General features: G+C 40.3%; 1 protein-coding gene across 3 annotated transcripts in view; it reads right to left on the bottom strand.

Moving 5' to 3' along the window:
* Window positions 1-17,236, bottom strand: part of LMNTD1 (lamin tail domain containing 1) — a 267,223-nt gene that overhangs the window by 30,553 nt on the left and 219,434 nt on the right. The gene's annotated exons all lie outside the window — the stretch shown is intronic.

Below are 17,236 nucleotides of genomic sequence, written 5' to 3'. Positions count from 1 at the left end.
ATGCAAGGAATTGAAAGGGTGCACTCAAAGAACACTGAGTAGAGGTTAAAGCAGAGCTTTCCAAACTGTGTGTCAGACGTGTTGGTGTGTCGGCTGCAGTGTGCAGGTGTGTCACTTGAATGCTCCCTGCGCTCATCCTGGGGCTGGAAAGGGGTTAGTTGAGCCTCCTGCTTGCTAGTAAAACTGAATTACTGTGTCGCAAAACGATGCATGTCTAAAAAGTGTGTCACCAACATGAAAAGTTTGGAAAGCTCTGGGTTAAGCCTTAACTATGGTGACCTCAGGTCTTTTTTGGCAAGGAGGCTTATCTCTGTGCCAACACAGATGACTCTTACTACAGATGTTATATGCTGTCCCATGGAGCCAAAAAAAAGTCTACTCTTATGTGCATAGCTCTTTCCATTCATTTCTACAGTCTCACCTTCATGTTCTGTTCAAGACAGTAAACAAAATGGGAAGTACACAAATTGGGAACCTGTGGCCCTCCATACATTTGCTGGACAACATCATCCCTGACTGTGGGCCATGTTGGCTGGGGCTGATGGGAAATGGAGTTCAACACCATCTGGAAGGCCACATGTTCCCCATCACTGAGACGGAACATGATGCTAGGGAATGAGAGCATGCAGGAACTGTCTTTCTAGTTGAAACAGACAAACATCCAGACATTAGTATTATTCACTCTTCTGAATTCTTGAAAATGTTTCCAAGGCTATATTTGAAAATTTGTCCTGTCTATCACAAAAACTATGCCAAAATACTTGGGCAAGCCTGATCCTCTGCATGTTTACTAAGTCCTAGGGAATTAACGGAGCTTCACTCCCACCTTAAGGATGCATGCAACTGCAGTGTGGGGCTGAAGATGTCTCTGTGATATGGTCTTTCTGAGAATGGAACTAAAGTTTTTTTTATATATATAAAATATTTATTGAGATTTTACAAAAACATAGGTTTACAAAATACAAAGAAGACATATGGAAAGAAAAAGATAAAAAAAAGAAAACATACAAAAATACATAAAAAAGAAAAAAGAAAGTAAAGATACAAAATACAAAAAACGAGTAGATAAAAAAGAATTAAAAACAAATCCGTTTTTTGTAACTTTAAACTCATTAGCTTGTTTCCTTGACCTCCTCACACCTCCCCTTTTTGTATTCCCATTTAAATAATCAAGTCAAAACTAGATCATCTGCAAATGCTTTCAATTTGAACTGTTTAGCTCCGACCTGTATACCTTTAACCATCCGGTCCCTTCTAATCATATTCAGCAAAACCTCCAGGACCGATATAAAGAGCAAAGGGGAAATTGGGCATCCCTGTCGTGTCCCTTTTTCTATCTTAAATTGTTCCGTAACCACATTATTTACAATTAATTTGGCCTTTTGCTCAGAATATATTGCACCTATACCATTCTCAAAACCATGGCCTACCCCCATACCCTGTAGGTTCTTTTTCATAAAACTCCAAGAAATATTGTCAAAGGCTTTCTCCGCATCCACAAATATCAAAACTGCTTTAGTGTTTATGTTCACTTCTAGCTTTTCCAAAATGTCAATTATATTCCTCAGGTTATCAGAAAGATGTCTTCCCGGAAGAAAGCCCGCTTGGTCCTTATGAATCTCTTCAATCAATACTTTTTTCAGTCTCTTAGCCAAAATATCAGCAAAGATTTTGTAATCCACATTTAATAAGGATATGGGACGGCAGTTCCTAAGTTGAGTCTTTTCAGTCTCTGTTTTTGGTATTAGTGTAATATAAGCTTCTTTCCACGATTCTGGTGCCCTTTTCCCTTCCAAAATTTCATTGCAGACTTCCTTCAATGGTTGTAATAGCCACTCTTTCAAAGATCTGTAGTAACTGGAAGTCAACCCATCCGGTCCTGGAGACTTGCCTACTTGCATATTTTGAATGGCACCTTCTATCTCCTGGTCAGATATTTTGCAATTCAACATTAATTTACTTTCTTGTGGAATTTTTTGTAATCCATTTATCTTCAAAAATCAGTCTATGTCCATTTCATTCTGTGGCCCTTGTGCATATAGTTGTTTAAAATACTTCTGGAAGCAGTTTCTAATCTCAATTGGGTTATGTATATCTTTTCCTTCTACTTCTAAATTTATAATAGTGTTTAATTTTTGTCTTTTTTTCAGTTGCCAGGCTAGTAGTTTCCCACATTTATTCGCTGATTCAAATGTCTTCTGTCTCATTTGTTTAATTTTCCATTCTATTTCCTGATTCATCAATTCCATGTATTGTACTTGAAATAACTTTATTTCTTTCAAGATCTCCTGTGATTTTGGCTTTGCTCTCAGTTTTTTCTCTCCTCCTTTTATTTTTTCCAGAATTTTATCCTTTTTCTCATTTCGGCTTCTCTTCTTTATTGCATTCTGTTGAATCAGGAACCCTCTCATCACAGCTTTACTTGCATCCCAAATTACTCTTTTTTCCACATTAGTAGTCATATTTATTTCAAAATAATCTCTCAAAGTTTTTTTGGCCTTTTTGTATACTTCTTCATCTCTAAATAGAGTGTCATTCATCCTCCATCTAAAGGAACCGGGTGTTATTTGCTTCATCTCCATCTTTACAGCATTATGGTCTGAGCAAGTTTTACGGCAGATTTCCACCTTTTTTATCTTTGGTGCCATCCCTCTAGTAATCCAGATTTGGTCAATTCTAGTCCAGGTCATCTTAGCTTCAGAGAAGAAAGTTCCCTCTCTCCCCGGAGGGTTCTTAGTTCTCCAGATGTCGATCAAGTCCATATTGTCAGTCAATTCAAAAAAAGTCTTTGGTAATCTACCATCTTTGGTGACTACCTGTTTTTGTGCCTTGTCCATATTTGTAGATACAACTCCATTCATGTCCCCCATCAAGATTATATTATAGTCCATATAGTCCAGAAGAACCTCATGCAACTTCTTAAAAAATTCAGATTTCCCCTCGTTCGGTGCATACACCCCTACAATCAGAAATTTCTCTCCTTGAAATTGAATTTCAATAGCCAAATATCTTCCTTGTTCATCTTTAAAAATTTGTTTCGGTGAGAGTTTCTCCTTTGCATATATCGCCACTCCTCTCTTTTTGACCTTGTCAGACGAAATAAATTCTTGTCCCAATCTCTTATTCATAAGTATTTTCCTGTGTAACCTCATTACATGTGTTTCCTGTAAACAAATCAAGTCCAGTTGTTCTTTTCTTAATATATGAAAGACACTTTTTCTCTTTCGAGGGGAATTAAGTCCATTACAATTCCAACTTAGAAGTTGCAGAGCCATGATGAGTTACTTGTTCTTCCCTCCGACTGCCCCGAGTTGTTCTTCTTCTGTCGGTGGTGTGTCTTTCCCTGGTTCAACAAGTCCAAATGATAAATTTGCTATGTCCGCAATTCCTTTTCCTGATGCAGTTGGATCCTCTCCAGCTTGCACTTCCTTCTGTAAGTCCTCCTCATGATCATTCAAAAATTTGTCTTTATCATTCACTGTCCTTATTCTTATTTTTCTTCCTTTGTATTTAAAAGATAGGCCTTGGGGAAATTCCCATCTAAAAAGAATTCTGTTTCTTCTCAATAAACCCACAAGATCTCTGTAGTGGACCCTTACATCCAAAATAAGTTTAGGTATGTCCTTGAAGATCTCCACAAATGAATCTTCAATTTCCAGAGTTCTTTGATATTGCAGATTTAAGATTTTGTCTCTTTCTTCCTTTGTTCTTAAGGTAATCAAACAGTCTCTTGCTCTGTTCCTTCTTTGTCTTCTACCAATCCTAAATGCGCTCACTATCTTAAATTCTTCCTTCCCCAGGTCCTGTTGCCAAAAGTCTGTAAATTCCTTTGTAAGGAAGTCTACCAGGTTGTCTTTCTCATTTTCCGGTACTGCTCTGAGTCTTAAATTCCTCTCTTTCCCTTGTAATTCAATCATAGACAATGTTAAATCATGATCCTCAAGTTTCTTATATACCGGTGGTATCTTCTCCTGAGCAGCGGTTGCAATCTCCTTAGCTTCCTCAGCTAGCTTCCGAGACGAGGCCGATTCCTCCAATAATTTTTCAATAGACTGTGTATTAGAGTTCACTTTCTTTCCCAATTCGTTTATACTTGTAGTGTTCAAATCAATTTTTACTGAGGCCTCAGCTACTTGTTTATTTGTCTCTGCAACCTGTTTATTTGTCTCTGCAACCTGTTTAGCTAAATTTTCCAGAGATGCATTAATTTTACTAAGTGCCTGAGCCAGTAGGTCTTGTGATGACATAGCCTTTGGCTTTACTTGCGAAGCAGCAGCTCCTGCTGTGCCTGCTGCTCCGGATGTTGAGGCCCTTCTCTGCTGAGCAATGTCAGTTTTGTATTGTCTACCAGATCTGAGAATTTTTTCCTGTGTCGGCTCTATCTTCCCTTTCTCATCTGCCATAGCACTTCCATACACAGTCCAAGGTCAGTCTCACGCCTAGTAACTTTGTTTTGAAGAGGAATTTCCCAGGCTAAGTTGCTTGGTGGCTTAATACTTGCTACAACATAATCTCCTCTAGGGGGACACACTTCCAACTTCAGTTGCAACTTTTAGAACAAATATAATCCTTATAGGTCCCCTTTATCCCTTAAAAAGCCACAGTTTCAGTTAAAAGTTACTTTTTGGTCCAAATCCCTTCAGAAAGCAATTGTATCCTTTCACAGAGTATCAGTATTCTTTACCCTTAACGCTTTGACAGCTGTCAAAAGCAGTCCATTCCCAGGTTTTAGAGGCAGCAGATATAGCTTTACTTCTCTCTATCCTTGCAGGTAAATAATGCTCAAAATTCTCCCCTCCACCCCTGCAAACAGGAGGGGAATGCTCTTTTTTTTTTGGTGATGGATTTGGAATCTTTAAAAGATGTCTTTCAAAGTTACAGCTTTACAATCTCTTTGCTTTGCTCTATTTACAAGCCGGGAAAGGCAGACTTCCTGTTTATACCTTTCCCGTTTCGGTACCTAATTAGCTCAAATTTTCTTCAATTTTAATTTCTTGCTCCTACTCACGGGTAGTTGCCTTAAGTCCCAATTGTCCAGAAAGGAATCAGCGCTCTCCGACCATGGCTTGCGGCTTCGCTCCGCGAAGAGGGTAGATGACTCTCAACTCCGCGCCGCTCAACCCCGTTCCATTCGAAAGCCTTTAAAAAGGCTCCTTCGCAGTCGGGGGGGCACAAATGGAGCCCGCCGAGTCTCCGTGCTCACAGGCTTCACGGCCTGTGACTTCTTCGGGTCTCCGCTTCGCCGCAGCGGCCAGACCCAGACCTCGCAGAGCCAGTTCCCTCCGGAGCTCAGAGGGAACCCGCCATTAGTCGCTGGCGCTGACCGGAAGTCTCAATACATTCATCTTTATAGCTGCAATTTGACCCAACAAGGAAAGCTTCAAATTTGATCATATTTCCAAATCTTTTTTCACTTCTATCCAACATTTCTCATAGTTATCTTTAAATAAGTTTAAGTTCTTAGCGGTCATATTAACCCCCAGATATTTTACTTTCTTAACTAATGTTAAACCTGTCTCCTTCTGAAACCTCTTTCTCAATCGGTGTTAAATTTTTCTCAAGAACTTTAGTTTTTGACTTGTTCAGCTTAAATCCTGCCACATGACCAAATTCTTGAATCAATTCTAATACTCTTTTCGTACTAGATTCTGGCTCCTGTAACATCAAAACTAGGTCATCTGCAAAAGCTTTCAATTTGTATTGTTTGGCTCCGACCTGGATACCTTTAATCAGACGGTCCCTTCTAATCATATTCAGCAAAACCTCCAGAACCGAAATAAAAAGCAATGGGGAAATTGGGCAGCCTTGTCGTGTCCCTTTCTCTATCTTAAATTCCTCTGTCATCACATTATTGACTATTAACTTAGCCTTTTGTTCTGAGTAAATTGCACTTATACCATTTTCAAACCCTTGGCCCACCCCCATTCCCTGAAGATTTTTCTTCATAAAATTCAAGAAATATTATCAAAGGCTTTTTCTGCATCTATAAAAATTAAAACTGCTTTGGTATTGATGTTCACTTGCAGCTTCTCCAAAATGTTAATTATATTCCTCGTATTGTCAGACAGATGTCTACCTGGGAGAAAGCCGGCTTGATCTTTATGTATCTCTTCAACTAATACCTTTTTTAATCTGTTAGCCAAGATATCAGCAAAAATTTTGTAATCCACATTAAGCAGGGATATGGGGCGGTAGTTCTTGAGTTGTGTCTTTTCAGACTCAGTTTTCGGTATAAGTGTAATGTAAGCTTCCTTCCACGACTCTGGCACCTTTTTCCCCTCCAAAATTTCATTACAGACCTCCTTTAGTGGCTGAATTAACCAGTCTTTCAAAGATCTATAGTATTTGGAGGTTAGACCATCCGGCCTAAGATTTACCCAACTGCATGTTCTGAATGGCACCTTCTACCTCCTGTTCTGTAATTTTGTGGTTCAACATTATCTTATTTTCTTGAGAGAGTTTTTGTAATCCATTTGTTCTTAAAAATTGGTCTAAATCAGTCTCTTTCTGTGGCCCTTGTGTATATAGTTGTTTAAAATATCTCTGGAAGCACTTTCTAATCTCCAATGGATTCTGTATGTTCTTTCCTTCCACATCCAGATTTGTGATAGTGTTTAATTTTTGTCTTTTTTTCATCTGCCAAGCTAGCAGTTTCCCGCATTTATTAGCCGATTCAAATGTCTTTTGTCTCATCTGCTTAATTTTCCATTCTACTTCCTGATTTATCATTTTCATATATTGTACTTGATATAGCTTTATTTCTCTCATAATCTCTTGCGACTTTGGTTTCGCTCTTAATTTCTTCTCTCCTTCTTTAATTTTTTCCAAGATTTTATCTTTTTCCTCATTTTGAATTCTCTTCTTTATTGCGTTCTGTTGAATCAGAAACCCTCTCATGACCGCTTTGCTTGCGTCCCAGATTACTCTTTTTTCAACCGTAGTATTCAAATTTATCTCAAAATAATCTCTCAAGATTTTTTGGGCCTTCTTGGTAACCTCTTGATCTCTAAATAAGGTGTCATTCATCCTCCATCTGAAGGAACCGATTGGTGTTAGTTTCATCTCCATCTTCACCGCATTATGGTCGGAGCAAGTTTTTGGGCAAATTTCCACTTTTCGAGTCTTAGGTGCCAGTCCTCTAGTTATCCATATTTGGTCAATTCTTGTCCATGTCATTTTGGCTTCAGAGAAGAATGTTCCCTCTCTTCCAAGGGGGTTCTTAGTTCTCCAGATGTCAATCAAGTCCATATTGTCAGTCAATTCAAAAAAAGTTTTTGGTAGTCTGCCATCTTTAGTTACAACCTGTCTCTGCGACTTGTCCATATTTGTAGATACCACTCCATTCATATCTCCCATCATAATAATGTTGTAGTTCATATAGTCAAGCAATGTCTCATGCAATTTCTTGAAGAATTCAGATTTCCCCTCATTTGGTGCATAAACTCCTACAATCAGAAATTTTTCTCCTTGTGATTGAATCTCAATTGCCACAAATCTTCCTTGTTCATCTTTAAAAACAAATTTCGGTGATAGGCTCTCTTTGGCATAAATAACAACTCCTCTCTTTTTAACCTTGTCCGATGAAATAAACTCTTGACCCAATCTTTTATTAATCAGTACTTTCCTGTGAAGCCTTATCACATGTGTTTCCTGTAAACAAATTAAGTCCAATTGTTCCTTTTTCAATAAATGAAAGACTTTCTTCCTCTTCTCCGGGGGAGTTAAATCCATGAATGTTCCAACTTAATAATTGCAGAGACATGATGTGGTTATTCTATTCTCCTCCAACTGCTCCCAAAAGTTCTTCTTGTTCTGACGGTGGTATCGCTTTTTTTAGTTTGTCCAGTCCCAAAGGTGGTGGTACTATGTCTAGTACTCCTGATCTTAAAGCTCTTAGCTCTTCTAGAACTTCTTTTTGTTTTTTTTAAAATAATATTTATTAGCATTTTCAAAAAACAAACAAGAACAAAAAATAAACAAAACAAAAGAAAAATACAAAAATACATAACAAAATTAAACAACAAAAGAAAAATAGAAAAAACACATAAAGTTATCGTTCTTAACCTTATTTCTCAGACTTCCTCACACCTCCCCTTCTTGTATTCCAATTTAAGTTGTCAGTTCAGCAAGTCCTTAACTTATTTCTTTACCTTAACTTATACATTTATTCTAACATACCATTTTTTACTTTACTTCCTTTTTTCCATTTCCTCCATTTATTTTTAACAATCTTATTTTCAATTAATTTAAAAAAGAAGAAACCAATTTTACCTTATTTAAAACACACATCAATACTTATACCTCATTAGCTATTCTTAGACCTTTTTCCTAAAGTCGACCAAAATTTCCCTTCCACGATTTACCCAATTTCCTTACCACTCATTAAAAGTAAAAAAAAGAAAACAAATTGTCCTTATGTGCCCTTTGGATTCCCAACCTCCACCCACCCTTTTCCCGGTTCCAATCCCCGACCAATGTCCATCAGTCTTTGTGTTATTTATTTAACCTGGAGACCTCACATCTGAGGCCCTTTTATCTCTCTCAGTTCCTTTCTGCCGGTCTCTTTGATGGTCCTTAATGTTAAACCCCAAGTCTTGAAGGGGCTCCGGACCAGCAGAGTCCTTGTTGCTTCCAGCCAGTCTTCCATACTTAAAAGCAAAGCCTATGGGGGGCTCCAACTTTTGTTTCAAATTTCTTACCTGCACGTCTCCTGCTTCTCCTTCATTTTCTTCAAAAACAACACCTTGCTCCATCATTTCTGCACTTTCAGTTTCATTTATTTGTTCAGTTGAGTAGGCTTCCTGTTTCAAATCTTTATCCAGCTCAAAACTGTTGTTTACTGACCGGTGTAGTAGTGATATCTTTGTAGACATAACATTGTATTCATCTTTCAAATTTCCCAAGAGAACGAGCGCTCTGTCCAGTTCTGCTTGGAATTTACATACTCCAGTCATTTTTGTAGTGTAGTATCCCTATTACCCCTCTAGGGGGATTTTAGTTCCTTAATGTTCCTTTCAGCTCGAAACCAAAAGTCCAGTTATTTTGTATCAGCCCTCGTTGTTTTCAACAAAGTTATACCAGATGAACCAACAAAAACAGCAGAAACAATGTTCTCTTTTTCCAGCTGGCAACTAGCTGACTAGCAGCTCTCTTGACAGCTGTCAAAATCTTCCATGCAACAGACTTTCTCTTGGGGCGTTCCCGGGTCTCGGGGGGGGGTGTGAAATTCCAGTCCCCAAATTCTTTTTATCCTCCAGTAAATCCTTATAGTGTCAAAACCGTGAAATCAAGATCTTTTCACTAGAAAACAGGTTCTCTCGACCTTGGTTGCCCAGTCCTTTGCTTTAACTTGTTTACAAAGAGGGGGGGGGTGACTTCCTTTTTAGCCCCTTCCCGCTCGTTCCAAATTCAAAATTAAATTTTTTTTTTTTAAAGTCCCAATCTCCGTATTACTCACGGGTTAGTATTTTAGAGTCCAGTCGATCTTGGAAGAAGTTGGCGCTCTCTGTCAGTGGCTTGCGGCTTCACTCCGTAGGCGAGGGAGTACTCTCAGCACCACGCCTCACCCTGCCTCCGTTCCGAAGCCTTTAAAAAGGCTCCGTCGTGGATTGGGGGGGCGCAAATGGTGCCCGCCGAGTCTCTGTGTTCACAGGCATCCGCGCCTGTGATTTTAAGGGTCCCCGCTTCGCCGCAGCGGCCAGACCCAGACGCTACGGAGCCGATTCCCTCCGGAGCTCGGAGGGAATCCGCCATTAAACAATGGCGCCAACCCGGAAGTCTAGAACTTCTTTTTGCAGGTCTTCTTCTCTCAAAAATTTTCCCTTATCTTCCACTGATCTTATTTTGAACTTTTTCCCTTTAAAGGTAAAAGATAGTCCCTGGGGGAATTCCCACCTAAAAACAATTCTGTTTCTTCTCAGTAGGGCCACCAGATCTCCGTAGTTGGTTCTAAGATCCAATAGATGTTTCGGAATATCCTTAAAAATCTCCACTCTCGAATCGTTAATCTCCAAAGTCTTCTGGAAGTGCGCATTCAGTATTTTATCTCTCTCTTCTTTCGTTCAGAGGGTAACCAAACAGTCTCTCACCCTGTTTTTTCTCCCTCCTCTTCCAAGTCTGAACGCACTTACTATCTTAAAGTCTTTCTCCACCTCCAAATTCCAAAATTTTCCAAATTCCTGCATAAGGTAGTCACTTAGGTTATCTTTTTCAAATTCCGGTACTGCCCTGATCCTCAGATTGGTCTGTTTCTCCCTCAGTTCAATCATAGACAGAAGTGACTGATGGTCCCCAATCTGCTTGCACATAGGTTTTATTTCTTCCTCTACAGCCACTGCTTTTTCTTTTGCTTCCTCAGCTATTTTTCAATTAGACGCAGATTCTTCCAGCAATTTTTCAATAGATTCTGTATTGGAATTCACCTTCTGTCCCAAATTATTAATGCTGGCAGTATTCCTGTCTATTTTAGTTGATTGTTCCGTAACTTGTTTGCTTAAGCCTTCCAATTTTTCATAAATTTTGTTTAACACAGAAGTAAAATCCCCTTCTGAAGCCATTCCTTTTGACCCAGCTTGTGCAAAATCTTCCCCCTGTGTCACAGGAGGGCCGGGAACAGATGATCTACATTGCTGGGAAACTGTGCTGGGCTGCTGCACTCTAGCCTTGCCTGATCTTGTTGTCCTATCAGTCATCACACTTTTGTCTATGAATCAAGGTCGATCCCACGGTCAAGTCTTACCGTGGAAAATCCCCAGAGTCAAGAATGGAAAAATCCCCCAGCTGGGTGTGCAGTTTCAATGTTCCTCTAGGGGGACACTGTAGCAGTCATTAAAGTCACAATAAAGAATCTTTTCCAACTTTCCTAAGTCCCCCTCAAGAGAGCAAGCAACAGTTTCAAGTCCAGAGAAGACCTTCAACAAGTATCTCCTTTGCAGAGTTAACCATTAAAAAGTTACATTGTCTATAAATAGTGCGACTCTCAGTGCAACAATTCTAGTGGACCTGGCAGTCCGTTCCCAGGAGTTAGATAATTGTCTCTATTTTTTCCAGAAGTAAAAAAGTCACTTTTCCCTCTCCCCCCCTCTCCAATAGCCTGGGGGGGGGGAGTTCTTTTACTTTGATGTTCGGATTTGGAGCTTTTAAGACACTGCTCTCTAGGTCTTTAGCTTAAAGAGTCTTTGCTTTGAACTGTGTACAGAAAACGGAAAGGCGGACTTCCTGTTTACACCTTCCCGCTTCAGTGCCGAATTAATCCTTTTTTTCTCCTTTAAGTCCCAATTCTTAAACTTCACCTACTCACGGGTAGTTGTTTAGCAGCCGAATTGTCACAGGAAAAAGGTCAGCGCTCTCTGGCAACAGCTGTGCGGCTTCACCCCACGGAAAAAGCGATCGACTTTCAGCACCACGCCAAACTCCCGTTGCACTCCGGAGCCCCTTACGGGGTCCCTTCGCTAATCCGGGGGGCGCTGCAGGTGCCCGCCGAGTCCCACAGTCACAGGCTTCTCCTGCCTGTGATTTTGACAAGGGTCTCCGCTTCGCCGTAGCGGACAGACCCGATTTCCGCGGAGCTTCTCCCTCCGAACTACAAGGAGACCGCCATTGCCGTTGGCGCCGCCTCCGGAAGTCTGGAACTAAAGCTATTTTTATCCAAGACTTTCACATAAAGAGTGGCTAGCCTCGTTGGAGTGTCCTAAATTTCCACAGCTACTTCTATTGTTCTATGTTTAAAAGTGGGTGAAGATCTAAGTAACAGCAAGAAACTCAAAGTTTTAATAAAGAGAAATATATATTTATACTTGATGTAAAATATGTCTGCTAATATGGGAGATGGATTCCAGGTTATGCCTCAGAAGTGCAGGCCATCAGAACAGAATCAGAAGAAAAAGATTTCACTATATTTCGAATGAGTTTAAACTAAATCATTGCAACAGAGCAGGAAGGCATGACATTAACTAGCACTGACTTTATTTTACTATGACCTTTGCCAAGCAATTTTCTCTGCCCTAATTTTAAACTAACCAACTCAGATGTGTTTCTAGATCTTAATTAAATATTGCAATCATTTGAGATGTTCTGATGAAGGGTGGAAATTATTATTAAGCTTTTTCTCAACCCCTTCCTAAATGCATAGTTAGCAAAAGGGATCTTTCTTCTTTTAAAGCACCCGCTGCCAGATGTGTTACCACTTGGCGTTCAACCAGGCCGTTACGACCTTCTATTGATCTGGAACACTTTTAGAAAGAGAAAGAGAGAGAGAAATGAAATGAAATGGGGAACAAGCCAATGTTTACAAAAGTCCATGGGATTATTTCAGTGGGGTTTTGGATGCCATTCATATTGCACTCGGCTGTTTTCCAATTATAATAGTAGTGCTGCTATTATGATGGGTGCAAGTTGTGTTGAGGGAGGGTCTTGGTCCATTTTATGGTGAAGGACAGAGGAGTTTATTCCTGGCAACACAGTATGTGTGCATGTGCATACCTGAGTCCTTGCAATGCATCTCAAGATTGCTCTGTTTAGCCGTAGAAGAAGAAGAAGAAGAGTTTGGATTTGATATCCCGCCTTTCACTCCCTTTAAGGAGTCTCAAAGCGGCTAACATTCTCCTTTCCCTTCCTCCCCCACAACAAACACTCTGTGAGGTGAGTGGGGCTGAGAGACTTCAAAGAAGTGTGACTGCCCCAAGGTCACCCAGCAGCTGCATGTGGAGGAGCGGAGACGCAAACCCGGTTCCCCAGATTACGAGACTACCGCTCTTAACCACTACACCACACTGGCTCTCGTACAAGGGTAATAAGAACAATCTTGAAAGACTGTTTTTCTAAGACAGCCTTTGCCAGATTTGTGTCCTCTAGCTGTTTTGGACTACAACTCCCATCAGCCAACATGGGAGTTGGGAGTTATAGTCCCAAACATCTGGAAGGTGCCAAGGTGGCAAGAGCTGCTCTAAGAGTCTTTTTCCTCCCCTTTTTAAAAAGTTTTTTTTCATGTTACAGACAACAAAACAACACATATACCAACAACTGATGATACAGCAATCAGGATTATTTAAAACAGTAATTTTCAAGCTGTGTCCTACATTTATTACATTTATTCAGACGTTTTCCCAGTGCGATGATTTGCAGTGGCAGAGAAGCTTCCATGAAAGGCATCTTCCAATTTCCCCTAACATGCCTTAGGGCACATTCTCAGTTTCCTAAACTCTCATGAAGGCTGAGGCACACCTAGCCAGCACCCAAGTAGATGAGCTAAAATCTTCGGGGTTCCATAGCAGAAATGCAAGTTCATGTGAAAAGGCTTCCCCAAGGCCCCATCTGCTCTATACATTTAGATCAATATTATACTACTTTATATCATCAAGGTTTCTCCCAAGGAATTCTGGGGACTGTGGTTTGTTAAGGTAGCTGAGAATTGCAAGGAGACACCCCTTTCCCTCATAGAGCTACAATCTTCAGAGTTCCCTGGGAAGAGGGATTGACTTAAGCCACTTTGCTAATTGTAGTTCTGTGAGGGGAATAAGGGTCTCCCAACAAATCTCAGGGCCCTTAACAAATGACAGTTCACATGACTCCTTGGGAGAAGCAATGACTGTTTAAAGTAGTATGATACAGCTTTAAATGTAGAGCACAGATGGGGCCTGAATGCAGAGTCTTCAAAGCACTGACCTAAGATGCACGGATATTATAAAAAGTCTATCTTCTAGTTCTGCATTCATCAGTATTTTCAGGCCATGATCATCTACCCTTACTTCCAACTTGCAAGACTGAGCCACATTTATTTTTTATTGTTGACAGCAGTCTCTCTCTCTCTCTCTCTCTCTCTCTCTCTCTCTCTCTCTCTCTCTCCCCCCCCCACCCACACACTCCATATTCTCTTAAAAGAGAACCTTAAATAAGAAATTGTGATGATGATTTTGATGTGACCTACACTGGGACAACATGACTCACCAGATAAAACCTAATCTAGCTGAGACTCTGTGTAATTGATTTAACAATGGCTATTCAGATGTGACCTATCCACTAATTAACCAGTGATTAGGCTTATCATAGCTGAGCTTTTTTCTCAACATCAGTGAATACTATATATTGAACAGGCTACCTTGGGAATTTCTGACACATGATTGTACTTTACAGATGGCAGGATGTTACATGGTAATTAAAGTCATCATGTGAAAAACATGTCCATGCATGTTTTTCTGCCAAAGTTCTTCCCTAAGTGCCTTCATTAACCCAAGTGTGCTGTGTAATAACAAAGAAGAGGCTGTTTTCAGTGGTAGCACCTTAGTTATGGACCACTCTCAATGATGCCTGGTGCCTTCATTACAATTTTTAGGTGCCAGAATACGTTATTTCTATTTTGGGGGGCATACAATAGTTTAAATAAACACATTGTGAGGATCCTGAAAGAGCACCCCATGCCCACATTGTCACAGTTGTGCAACACACCTGTTAACCTGAATATATAACTAACTGGATGCTTTGGATGTTCCTTACATACCTGTGTTGTGATGTTGTGTTGTGTGTTGTGTTGTGTTATGTTATGTTATAGAATTATATGAGATAGCATATGAGTTCCAGGCATCAGAACCACCACTTACTCAAAATCCAGCCGTAACTAATAGTAAGTGAAACCATTTTTCTTGCCATGGCCTTGCGTGGCCTTGCCATGACTTTTACTAGCTATCTAACCACAGTGGATTTCACCTGCTTGCTGTGATATTTAAATTTATTGGAGTCTGGTTTCTTCACACCACTTGTGGGTTTTTTCCTCATTCTGACAAGCTAAGCCAAAACCCTCTTCTGCAAGGTTGTATCACCTCATTGCCTTTTCCATTTTACAGATGATTAAGTCCTTGCAGCAAAAAAAAAAAAAAAAAAGTCATACAGATCTCAATGGTCTCCTAGTTGTTCTAAACACACTAGGTCATGTGGCTATCAAGATGATGGAGAAAAGATGGATGTCTGCTCTGGAACTGGAAATCTAAATACAGCTTGGTAGTAAAATAAAAATAAATAAATAAAAATTGTCCAGTAGCACCTTATAGACCAACTAAGTTTGTTCTGGTATAAGCTTTGGTGTGCATACCTGAAGAAGTGTGCATGCACATGAAAGCTTATACCAGAACAAACCTAGCAAGGCACTGCTGGACAATTATTTATTTATTTATTTTATTTTTATTTCAACTGTGTCAGACCAACACGGCAACCTACCTGAATCTAGAAGCTTGGTAGTAAGTTTCCTTTGTGAGTCATTATGTGACTGCATTGTGTGATGAGGTCAAGATGCTAGAAGAAGTGATAACACCCAGGCACACGTGCAAATGAAGCCAGCTGTGGGCCTTTTTGGCTTTTTTGACAAATTAGGGAAAACCATGTGCATTCATTATTTGCTGACATCAACAACTTGGATGTGTGAATGAACCATCACATGTCTAACGCCTTCCACAAACATTCCTTGTTATCTGATGTTGCTTCGAAGGCAATGCTTTTCAATCAATTCATTTGTCAGTCATATACTGAACAACTAAGAAACGTGAAGTCAAGTGATGTACATGTAGGAGCCCTTGGGAAAAACCTCAGCCAATGTACAGCTGAGGACCTTTCTGGATTCCTTTCTTTAATATATATGTAATGATGCTATGATTCAGTGTTTGAATCGGCTGCTCTAATTGTGACATTAACAGAAACTTGGTGTGAAGATCCTAGCAAGGATTATTCATTCTATAGGCCTTGGCTGCACTGACTTCTTTAAATAATCTGATTTTAGAAAAGTGCCTCAAATCAAGTAAGAAATAATGGTGAATCATCAATATAAGTTGGGAGGACTTCAATTATAGTCAGTCATTTTTTCTGCTCAGCTACTGTACGCAGCCAGGTTCTAAAGATTCACAACTGTTGAAGGCTTGATCTAGGCCTGTAACAACAGCAGGAGGCAGGAATGAGGTGGTAAAATCCGGGAGTCCGGAGGTGATAAAATGGAGTGTGCCATCAAACTGTAGGTGTGGTAGACCAATTTTGAAAGCTTCCCTATCTGAAAAGATCTGAAAAGAAAAATAGAACGAAGCTAAGCTGGAACAAAAAGCAGGGGCGGTGGCGGGGGGGGACACACCCCTCATTTCCTGTCCCCTGTTCACCAACCCAAAGGCATGGGTCAGATGTAAACGATAATAGTAAAGTTCATACAAGCACTGCAGTGGACAGGGACTGAGTTGCTAGTATCAATCTGAAGGAAAACAACCATATATTATGGAATGTGGCTGATGCCATTTGTCCTGTAGAGTCTTTGTCTGTTTGCGTGAGGATTTCGTATAAATGGGAGGAGCATGATTTCCCTCATAGGCAATTCAGTATGAACTCTGAATTAGTATGGTCCACCCTACCACCACAGAATTCTAAAATGTCATGCTGTGGCATCTAATGAACCAGAACTAAGAACCACTTTGGACTTTGTGTGGTCCACACCTGTGTTATAGTCTCTAGAGATGTTCACATGAACACCCATCTCTCCTGTACTGGTGGAGTGAAGGAACTCATGGGGGGAGGTGGGTCAGGAGTTGAAGAACCACAGAGAGCTCTGAGTGAAGAACAGGTTCCAACAAAGATGAAAAGCAAGCCAAGCCTTTTTAAGCCTCTGCCCCCAGGGGCCACCTTTCGCCTCATGTGTTCCTTGAAGGCATGAGACATCCCTCCTCTTTCTGTCTCTCTTGTTCTATGACAAGAGCCCTTTATTCTTCAGATGACCCTTCCATCATGTGTTGAATAAGTCATCCAGGAAACATGTGAAGTGTGATGGGCAGATCTTCTTCGTTTCCTAAGCAGTGGGGAGGTGGGAAATGAGCAGAAGCGTTGTGACTGGCTCCGTGTTTGTGGAATGCATTGGCTTGGTGCCAGGCAAAAACATCCCTTTTCAAATAGGCCTTTGGCTGATTGCCATCTAAGGACTCAACTACACTGGTAGAGAGAATGTGATTTATATGCATTGTAGGTGTGATATACATTGTGCCACCAGACGGCGATGGGGAATACTGCAAGGCACACACTGATAATAATTTAAATCTCAGTACCTTTATCCTGGGATATAACTTTGCTGCAGCCCAACATTCTTGTTTAAAAATTTGGGAAGTGGGAACAGATCAGCAGCAACTTTACAAGTTCAATGCACACGATATATTGCTTAATGTACAATGTTCATAGTGGCAATCAGGCATGTATACAGCAATGCTCAACATTTTGTCCTGTT

This window comes from Podarcis raffonei, chromosome 10 (assembly GCF_027172205.1).
Source record: "Podarcis raffonei isolate rPodRaf1 chromosome 10, rPodRaf1.pri, whole genome shotgun sequence".
Taxonomy (NCBI): domain Eukaryota; kingdom Metazoa; phylum Chordata; class Lepidosauria; order Squamata; family Lacertidae; genus Podarcis; species Podarcis raffonei.
This window is presented reverse-complemented; position numbering and strand designations above follow the sequence as displayed.